At 30.3% G+C, this 11,267-nt stretch overlaps 1 long non-coding RNA gene across 1 annotated transcript; it reads right to left on the bottom strand.

Moving 5' to 3' along the window:
• Positions 1 to 9,232: 9,232 nt before the first annotated feature.
• LOC143043359 (uncharacterized) lies at positions 9,233 to 10,002 on the bottom strand. The gene is made up of 2 exons (XR_012968336.1): positions 9,918 to 10,002; positions 9,233 to 9,351 (listed from the first exon to the last, which is right to left on the bottom strand). It is a non-coding gene; the product is annotated as an uncharacterized LOC143043359 (long non-coding RNA).
• Positions 10,003 to 11,267: the final 1,265 nt, after the last annotated feature.

Here is an 11,267-nt window from a genome sequence, read left to right as displayed (position 1 = left end):
ATTTCCATCTTTCTATCACATGTTTGATTGATCAATTGATATGATAGACTTAAATGTTCCACGGCCATTGCTACATTTACGGCCCTGTAGAAACTTATCATATCAATATTCCAATTGTATATAACATCTATAAGCATTGATCACAACTTAGTTATGATTACGCATGTGTACAAAATTACTCACCCGCATTATTTTGATCCACATCAGAAGAATGATGTAGCCAAGGGATCTATTTAGTATTTTGATTTCCGTATGTTCTCTATCTTAAGTGAATTTTCTTATAATCAGATTGATAATCAGATTGATGTAAGTCAGCAATTTATATATATATATTTAATAACCTTCAAGGAATGAATTATTTAAACAGTAACAAGCAAATCAAGCGATAAGGTTAAGAATAATTTTCCTCAATAATACAACAATCCCTGTGTAGTATTAAATAAATATTTGTCTTTTTTGTTAATAAGGTGAACCTAAAATTAACACAACTCCCATGGAATGTGTTCTGAATGGTGCAACGGGATGGTTAAGTACCGAATGCCGAACCAGTAGAAAAATATGCTGTCAGAAACTCATTCTTACAGGTAAATGATAGTTCAATCAATGATAGTTCAATCAATGAAATAAAAAAAAACAACATATTAATTACGCCAATTGTTTCCATCATGTAAACAAAAATTTTCAGGTTTCGGCGTTGATTCACAAGTTGTTGTTTTTTTAAGTCTGATGTATTTGCTTATATATGAATATAATGCAACACTTCGCTTATGAACGACGATGAGTATGGGAAGCAGAATAAGGAAGACATCTCCGTATTTTATCTGTCAATCAAACCAATCTATTGTCCAATTCGTACTTTGTTCGCAGTGATCATTTTGTAGAAAAAAAAAATTCAAAAGAAAATCGAGACAAAATTGTATACGGTAACATTTAAAAAAAACAAGGGACTCATTACGCAAAAAAACGAAAACAGAGCGAAACGACCTTGCAGAAAGAAAAAAAGAAAAGGGGAGTACAGTTTTGGTAAACAGTCTCTTTGAAATTCTAACAAAAGAATATAACTGATTGCATGTTGTTTCATTTGTTCATATCAATTGAATATTTGAAATGAAATCAACTGGGGTGCTCTCGATATGGTTCTGTCTTCATATGTTATTCTTGTTTTCTCATTCACCTAGTTAAAAATAAAATCCTGGAAGTAACTAGAAACTAATTGGAGAGGACTACATGTTGAAATTTAATAAATATAAAACTTGCCATTATTAGCTGTTTTGACTATACATGCTATATCCTCTATATTATTCACACTGAAATAATGTATCTGAATAGATTCTGAATACCCTTTTTTTTTTAATTTAATCCAAAGTTTGAAACAACACAATCACTAAGAACGACATCGCTTCTTTCGCTTTTGAATTAAGAATATATTTTTACCACTTTATCCCTTTTTAAACACAAGTTGAGCTACTGTTTAAAGGGGACAACATGTAGGATATATTTTAATATAAAGAAAGTTTATTCACAAATCAATTTTCATGCTTGACGAAAATAAATCTTTAATTGCTTTACTTTTGTTTTACCTTTTTTTACGTGTTAAACAATGTTTTAATTAAGTAAGATACAGGCCTCTAATAGTCCATTCTGTACAATATTGAACTTCGTAGCTGCTATCAACATCTATGTAGCACCTAATCTATAGCTACACGTCCAACAGTCGAAATCTATGTAGCACTACGGAGCAGCTATGATATTGACCCGGTCCTGGAGTTGGGATATGGTTAATGTTCCGATAATATTATTCATCGACAGAAATTTGGATATGTCTATGGACATCAATTGTGTCCCTTTGCATACTTTGGTGATATATATATCCTGTATTGTTACAATCAACAGAGTATGGTCAAACTGAGTAAAGACCAGTCTTACTTCCATTTCAAAGATCAATTTAACATCGGTTACCAATAACTGAATGGAATTGGTTTCATTGAATAATCAAAAATTCTCTAAATGTACAGTAATACACACAGAAACCTACCTTAAGTATTTACAGCAATACGCGTCTTTTCCTGGATTTAGACATTTCAACTTTACACCAGAAACTGCACGCAAAAACGAACTATAAAAGGATTAATTTTCTTTCCCTTTTGCTTATTTTTCCTCTCGCACTGAAGTTTTGTTTGCAAGTTTGGCTGTATCTGTAACAACGTATTTCAGACGGATAAGCACATCCTTTATTTTTAGGTGAGTTTTGTTTATCGAGCCAGCAAACTATATCTCATTCCGGTAAACTTATCAATTTTTTAAATAATAGTATTCTAAAAGATTACAAATTCAGCCCTGTTATCAAATCTTTGAATATTGCTTTTCTTTTTTGTATTGATATAATATTGTTTCTGTTTTTAGTAGATTAAAATCATATTTAATACTATTGTTATAAACTTAACAATGGAAATGTGGAATGTGTCAAAGAGACAACAACCCGACCAGAGAGCAAAATGCAGCAACATAGCCAAATACGCATTCGAAAACAGGTTTTACATGGTCCATTTACGAAAATATGTACACTGTCATTTAAAATAGACGTCACAATAAACTATGAAACACACAGATACAACAAAAATAAAATAAACAATGCTTAGAAAGGCTATATGCTTCAGACTTAAGTAAGGCGCAGAAGAGGGCGGGATAGAAATGTGTTAATATCTCAACCTTCCCCTTTACCTCAAAACAATCATTGCCAATCTAGAAATAAAGAAAAACAAAAGGCAATACCAACATTAAAACTCAGGTTAAACTCCGATCCGATGTCAGAAAAGCACAAATGTTTATCTCTTATTAGGTTCAGTTTGGCAGTGTATCAAGTTATATATTTTCTGATTGTATGAGGGACCTCTTTACACTAAATTCGTCGGAAGCTAGATGTTTACTGTTCGATATTAAGATATCATTTACATGATTTTGTTTTAAGTTGTATTTGGCTTAACAATGGTGGTTTCAGTACAAAATTAACTACAAATACTCTGAGAACTATATCTAGAGATAACGAATAGATAAATACTTTGCCATGTCCGACCTGTGTAGTGTTTTCTGCTTGAATCGATCGTTTTAAGCAAGCCCTTGTCGACTGACTTTTACAGTTTGTTCTTATGTTGTACTGTTACACCACTATCCTAGGTAAAAGGAAGGATGGATCGCTGACAAATATATTTTACCCCGCCATATTCTTCATGTGCATGTCCATGTTTGTGGTTTTTCGGAAACTGTTTCTTAATAAATTAGCTCTTAGTTTTAGAAATTTAATTGTTTTTATATTTTTCATTTTAGGGGTTCTATAAAAAACTATACGGTATACGTTCTTTTTATTGTTGTGAGGTTGCCAGTATAAAAAAAGAAGATGTGGTATAATTATCAATGAGACAATTATCCACAAAAGACCAAAATGACAATAACTGTTAACATTCACTTTGTTTGAACTTTGTTGAATACCATTGGCAATCATATCATAACTCCTCCTTAAACTTATGGTTATAAAGTGTAAACAATTTATAAATATATTTCTGCGCTTTTTTGATTTACGCTAAGTAATTATCTTTTTGAAAAATCGAAAGATTTTTTTTTTCATTATTCGGAAGTTATATGATAAAATGTAACGAAATATGATAAAACAAAATGACTATTCGTAAATCAAAATCATTTCCAAGTTTAAAGAAAACCAACATTAATATTACCGTAAGGAGACCTACAATACTACACTATGGATCGCCAAAACTGGGTTGGTATCCCTTATTACATTATACGATGTGTATTCACCTTAATATGGTGTGCACTTGTCATTTTATGATGTACAATCACATTTATATGATGTGAAAACATACTTACTTTATGTGCATATATGCTTATGTTATGCACATTATATAAGGGAAAATGCACATCATATTAGTATATTCTAATATCATATAAGTACATTTGCACATCATATAAGTACATTTGCACATCATATAAATACATTTGCATTTCATATAAGTACATTTGCACGTCATATAAAGATCTTTGCACATCATATTAGTGCATCTGTGTGTCATATAAGGATATGTCCTCATCATATAAGGATAATTCCTCATTATATATGAATGGTTGCACATCATTTTGGTACATTTGCTCATCATATAAGGATATTTGAACGTCTTAAAAGAATGTTTGCACATCATATAAGTATAAATGCATATCATATTAGTATATTTGCACATTATATAAAGATGTTTGGACATCATTTAAACATACTTGCTCATAATATAAGGAACATTTTAAGTCAAATAAATGAATTTGCACATTATAGAATGACAAGTGCACATCGTATAATAAAAATAGTCATAACAATACAGTTTTGGCGTTCCATACTACACAAGGTCAAATCGTTGTAAAGAAATACAATAACCAAGTGGGGAAATGTTGAAAAACTCACAGGTATATTTTTTCCTCAGTCGTTGATAAAAATAGTAGTGAAAAAAATACAAGGAATAACAGCTTTTTTTTTTCTTCAAGACATTAATCCACAGTTAATGAATAGTCAGACATACAGAAAATTATTAAAGATTTACTGTTCTAACTTTTGCTCTTTTTGGTTAACAGATATTACAGAGCAAGTGGATGAACGTGTTACTCTGACTTGTAATGTAAAAGATATGTCCAATATCACTGAACTGAACTGGACAAGGTCCGTGAATGGAACCAGTGTTATAGTTTCTGAGTACGCTAGAGGCGGAAATACTACTTCACCTAATTTGATTTTTGAACGCGTAAAATGGACAGATGAGGGTTGGTATAAATGCATTGTGAAAAACAGTTCTGGATCAATGCAACCAGTAGAGACGAGGCTGTTTGTAAATGCAAGTATGTCAAATCTTTATATTGCATCACTTTTTCTTTTTGATTATACTGAGATAATTGTCATTTACAAACAATTTCACTACAACTAATGAAATTTTGAAAGTTTTTTTTAAAGTAAAAGTTAAAATGCAATTGACATCAACTTTTTCAAACACATTTTTTTTTGAAATATTGTTTCAAACATGTTTTGGCACTATGTTCTATATTATTAAAACAGATGACAAACAAGATTGCATTATGTATCAAAATGTATCAAAAAGAAAGCCTAAGAGTATTTTACATATATTTTTGCCACTTATTTCTATTATGATAAACAAGATGCTATACACGATTGCATCATTTTCAATATGTATTTGGCTGTCTAAAAGCCTGATAGCATTTCAAAATGTCTTTGTAACTATACATGTAGTTCGGGGTTAAACACCAATATAAATGTGTGATGTTCATGTCTCATGTCTCTCGAAAACCATGCAAACACTATTGAATCGACAACATCTTACAATATATAAAAATCGAGATATACTATATAAATCAGGAAGAAAATACGTGGAAAAACACCGTAATAATATATAGCCTCTAAAAATATGCTAGAAGGTTTTTCGCAAAAGATAAAATGTATTTAAAAAAAAAGTTTCTTGACATGGTGTGACAAAAAGATTTGATAAATGTCAATTTTCAACAGAAAAGGGGTTTAGATTTACTTATAATAAATCGGTAGGCCAATGAATAATCAGAAATGGTTTGTCTATACCGTATCCATCATGTGTAACGTACAATCTTTTTAACATGAAAAATTAAAAGCATGTTTTAATCAATGTTTGGCCAATAATACGAAAGAAGCTACATTTTCACCCCGAATAGTAATTGTTTTTATTTTCAGCTACCAATTAATGTGATTATGTGTATTGCTCTTTTAACAATTTATAGTGTACTTATTTTATTACTGTGGATTCATTATTGTACGTGGAATACCGATTTGGGGGATTTTGTAGGCATTGGTTAACCAAGACTTGAAATGTTCAAAGAAGTACTTATCAATAGGTTTGCATGCAGATTTTACAGTACTAATTAATCCATAACCACGATAATGCCATATGTTTTTCTACAACGAAAATTGGTAAATTGGTTTTCGCGAAAATAAAGAATTCACAGCATGCATTTTTTTTAAAAATGAAGATCGAGCTTCTTTTTTATTTGAGAAAAATGATTGTTCACTTTATTTTATTCAATAAGAGGTTATACAGTGCAATATATATAGGTATAAACTGTACAAATCAGGTTCAAGCAAGTCAAAAATGAGACACTACACACATATATCCTAAAGAGTATTTGCTATGGCTGAGAATATGTTAAAAAAATATTGCAATTACTAATATATCTAGCTTTGCCAGAATTTAATAATTATAGTGAACGAATAATTTACGTCGTATATATACATGTATATAGTTAAAGAAGTTTAGTTCAAGTGCATTTTGTCCGATTGGTTGGATATTATAGGGATCTCTACTGGATCTGTATTTGTTTAAAACAATTGACGACGCTTTGTTGTCTTGTTTTAAACCAGTGTCGTTACATTGATTTCTCAATAAATGGTTCCTGATGTCGTCATATTTAAGAACATCGTATGACTAAAACTTCATCTGAAAAAAGTTTTTTTTTAGACAGCAGAGACACAAATTATTAGCTATGTCGAAATATAGATATTTTTTTAAAAGTATTTAAAAAAAAGCAATAAAAGTTACCTCTAAATAATTGAGTCCTATTATTTGATGTACAACTTGTTTGTAATGAAAATGATTAATTTACAAGAAAACAACTAACAATATATGTCAAATACGAATATCATTCACACATGTAGTTACTTAAATGTTATTGTCATTGTAAACAAAATCAGAGCTATCATTTCACACTGTTTCATAGATATATTGCAATCATTTTCAGCTCATATGCATCCATGCAGATGTGAGTATAGGAGAAAGCTGGAATATTGGGGTTCTAAATTAATTCCTAACAAAACCAGAGAAGTTTTACTTAAAGAACTAGAATCAGAATTACAGAAGTTAAAAAAAGAGCTGGAAGTAAACAAAACACAACTATCATCTAGCATTCGGAAGCGTATATCTGCTCCCGATAAACGGAAATCTTCGGAGAGGATTGGGTTAGTCGGAGCTGCTTTTATGTGTATAGTCGTTGGCCTCGTCGTACTGATTGATGTACTCACCATAGTGAAATTCTTAACGAATTCAATAACATTTTGGAATTACAAGAAAATGGAAGGAGAAAAAGTTAGGGATAAAGAGATACGAAATGAAAATACGATTTGAAAAAAATGAATAGAATAACAGAATCTACTGCGTTGATAGGAAAATTATCGCTTCAGCAAAAAGCAAGAGATAATTTGTGTTTTCTTTGTTAATGCATTAATCAACAGTAATGGAATTGTCATATTCTCATATTTCCCTGTCGTGCGTTAATGTTATGATTATTTTTGTTGAATCCTGTTAATTTAATACTTTTAGGAATAACACCAACTCTATTGTTTATAGAATATGATAGATCCATATATTGTTTGATACATGACTTAATAAATGTTTCATTGATCGTGTTGTTGTTTGCAGAAGTAATTTTATAAATTGTTTTGACACTAGAGAATCTGGCATCTTTTAAAAATGTTTATTGTATCTTTTATACCTATTTTTTTCAATAACTCCCAGCAGTTTCATTTTATAGTATAGTATGCATTTATATCTTTGGAGCATCTGCAATACTTCTTTTATACGACATTGTTTTTTCTACTAAGTATTTTGGAAAAATGGTGAAAACATCGAAAAATCGTTAGGAGTCTGAACATCGTGCTGTCTGAAAAAGGCATAACTATGTTTATGTTTGACTTCTGAAAACTGTGCTTTTAAGTCCGGTTAGTCCACCACCCATTAAATTCGCTGTTTAATTATTTTTTATTTATTTTTTGTTGTAACTATGGTAATAATAATTATTAAAGAAACAAGCAACGTTTGATGATTCAGTTAAACGTATGTGTGTTAGAAAATGTGGCCAATATTTGCAAATACATTTTGGACTAACAAATTAAAAAAAAACCCAGAGCAAAATATATTTTGATAAAACAGTTATTCAATATTTGTTCTGGTTCCAGAATGGGTACTCATAATATTTAAAATGCAAACATTCATACGATGCAAGTGGATAGTTGTTTAATGGCTTTTTTCATTGATCCTGAATTTGATTTCCGAATTGTAAGTGTTTTGGTATCTAAACCTTTAAGTATTTCAAACAACATTAAAGATTCCATGAATTTGCAAAACCTTTAATCGCTGTTTAAGTGGATTTGAAGTGGAGACAAAACAAAAAAGAGGTTGCTTTGAAAATTTCTGTTTCCCTATACAAATTACTGCTTTGAAAAAATTAAGCGAAATGTCATTCAAACACAGGGTTTGGTTCAAGACGGCCATGAAATAAACATTTTTGTAATAAGGTTTTGCAATGGAGCAAATATCTAGATCATTTAGATGGAGAGATGGTTTATCATTTTACAAGTCGTGTTTTTTGTTACCAAATTGCAGAGTTTTGGTAGGTTTGCTTATAATATAATCATAGATCAAAATAATTTATAGAATAAAGAACATGTACAAGTATAGTATTCTCTATAAATGGTAATGTATGTTGAATGAAGCATTGTAGTAAATCAATAAGGGAACATAAGGTTTCATTTGTAGAATAACAAGATTGTGTCAATTTTGACAAAAAATAATTTGTGAAGTATTACGACAGAAGCTTATAGAACATCAATGGCTTAAATGTTTTGATGAGAAATTGTTTAATTCTTGAAAAAATCCTAAAGTGGTGCAATCGCAATATGCTTTATTAGGATATTTTTCTAGGTAAAGAATATTCCGGTTAACTATCATTTAATTGTAAACGTCTTAGAAAGGTACGTGCCATTGACATCATTCGTCTAAGATAAATAAATATGCATAAAGCTATATAGATAAGTCACACACTCTTTACAAATTTCCTATGGTATTCAGAAAGGTTGCTCAGAACACAATAAATTAGATATAAGAATATGTGGTATGAGTAAATATGAGACAAAGTTCCTTCCAATCACAATTTGTAAAAGAAGACCATTATAGCAATGTATAGGTTAAAGTACGGAGTCTTGGCCAATAACTATAATGTAAGGCCATATCCCAAGACGATTTCAGTCTAATTTCTTCGAAAAATCCTAATTTTAGTGTAGCATTATAAAATGCAGTGTTGACTAATATCTGATCATATACTCATGATCTATGCATTCAAACAATTAAATAGGATAAAAAAAGACAACTTTAAGATGATAAACAATTTTATTGCACCTTTTAGATTTCATTTGAAGGTCTGTTTTGGTCTGTTTTGATCGTTTTTTCCTTCTTCCCTCCTTCTTCATCAAAACTTGATATCTTTTGTCTAAAAAATAAATAAAACAAATGTGATTATTTTCCCCAAAAATGAAATAAATGTAATGTTAAATCAATAATTAAAGTGTTTTAGCTGAAAGAACTGTCTCTATAAATATTAACAGTCTCCACGGAAGTATCTATAAGCCCTTATGTGAAACTTGAGTTTGTGGTCTCTTCCCCTAGTGTGACAAATAACGGTTTCCTTTCAGTTAATCATTTATTGTTACTGGTATCAAAGTCTTTTTATTTACTTATAACGGTATATTTCTAAGAGATTTACACAAAAAGTCCACTTTCTTGTATTTTACATTAGAAAATGGGGAGAAAGAGCAATACAAAATACCTCAAAATGTTTTTAAAAAGGGTTATGTCCCTTGGAATGCTGGTAAGAAAAATAAATTGGTAAGAATTATAAAGTTTATGTATGTGAGACTGGATTCTGATGTGTATAAATCTAGGGCAAAGAAGTGTTTAGATGATGTTTTCTCAGTGCAAAATGAAGACGGCACAATGGCAAATTGTAAACTTTTGCGGCCAAAACAACACAAATACATGACATTAGTTGATACATACCTCAATGCTGATTTGTCATCTTCAGACCAATTCACATAATTATAAGATTTTTCAACAGAATGCTCGTCAGAACATTGTGAACACTGAAATGAAAATTCACATGTTGTAAAAACAAAACTGTAAGGGTGATTTAAAATTTGACACAGTAAACTGAATACAGTTTCGTCTGTCCACCCATTTGACTTGGCAAACACCCGTTAACGTGCTTTCTATGTCTCAATCCATTCCGAATAGTCCGTGTTTACAATGTATGAACTAGTTTAGTAATCATTTTTAAAAATGAAAGTACAATAAGGTCACGAGTGCATATGTAGTTTCCCTAAATAGGTGAAATACAACCATTGATTTTCCCCTATTAGTCTTTGTTAAATTGGCATTTAAAAAAAAACAATGTACAGTATTTACCTTTATTTCAACCAAAGAAATACTTTGCATGAATAAAGTTAATTCCTATCCAGTGCTACAGTGAAAATTTCACACTACATTTCATTGCATATTAGAAAGTAACCATCACCGGAAGTAAACAACCCAAATTTTACACTGTTACTGGTAACTATGTAACGTTAACTTTCCAAAATATTTTACAAGACCATCAAATAAAAAAGGAATGATGCTTTCAGACACCCAACATACATGTTTATGACTCAGAAAAATTTAAGTGCATTGAAATGTAGGGTTAATTGTCTACAATAGTCAAATTCAAAGGAATATTTTTTGAGACCTACTTTCGTATACAACAGGATGTGATGTACCATGATTTGTTGGTATTACAACTAAAACAGAAAAAAATGGACCTGTAAATGACCGGTGGTTGTAGTTTCTCTGTTAATAAAAAAATTTCGTGTTTCAATTTTAAATTCAAGTTGTTGAATTGTTTACCATATTTTTTCGTTAATTATGAAATAATAGAAAACTTGATTTCGTTTTCGTGTACTAAAAAAATGCACTTAAATGTATGGCAGTGATTTTTAGCTATTACTATGACTGGTCGTCATTCTCTCCTATAGAAATCGTACAATAACTCAACGTTGCTTTGAACAACTTGAAACAATGAAAATTTTTCAAAAACGTGGTTCCTCGTGCAAAAATGAAATATACATGAAATATGGAAAAACTTGCCATTATCGTAATACATTGACTGCCCATAGAACATTGGTATTGACTGCGACATTGTCTTGTCAGTTTCTATTTTAAAACATACGACATTCCATAGAACTTTTTTTAAGTTGTTCACATTTAACTTGAAATATCACTGTCTGTTACCAAACTGCACCAAGATCCTGAAACAAAATGTGCAAGTTAAGTCTATTAAAAGAAGAATTCAATTGAAGGAAATAAGCTGATTACTGA

Source organism: Mytilus galloprovincialis, chromosome 8, assembly GCF_965363235.1.
Source record: "Mytilus galloprovincialis chromosome 8, xbMytGall1.hap1.1, whole genome shotgun sequence".
Lineage (NCBI taxonomy): Eukaryota > Metazoa > Mollusca > Bivalvia > Mytilida > Mytilidae > Mytilus > Mytilus galloprovincialis.
The sequence above is the reverse complement of the archived record's forward strand: the minus strand, read 5'-3'. Positions and strand labels throughout refer to the sequence as shown.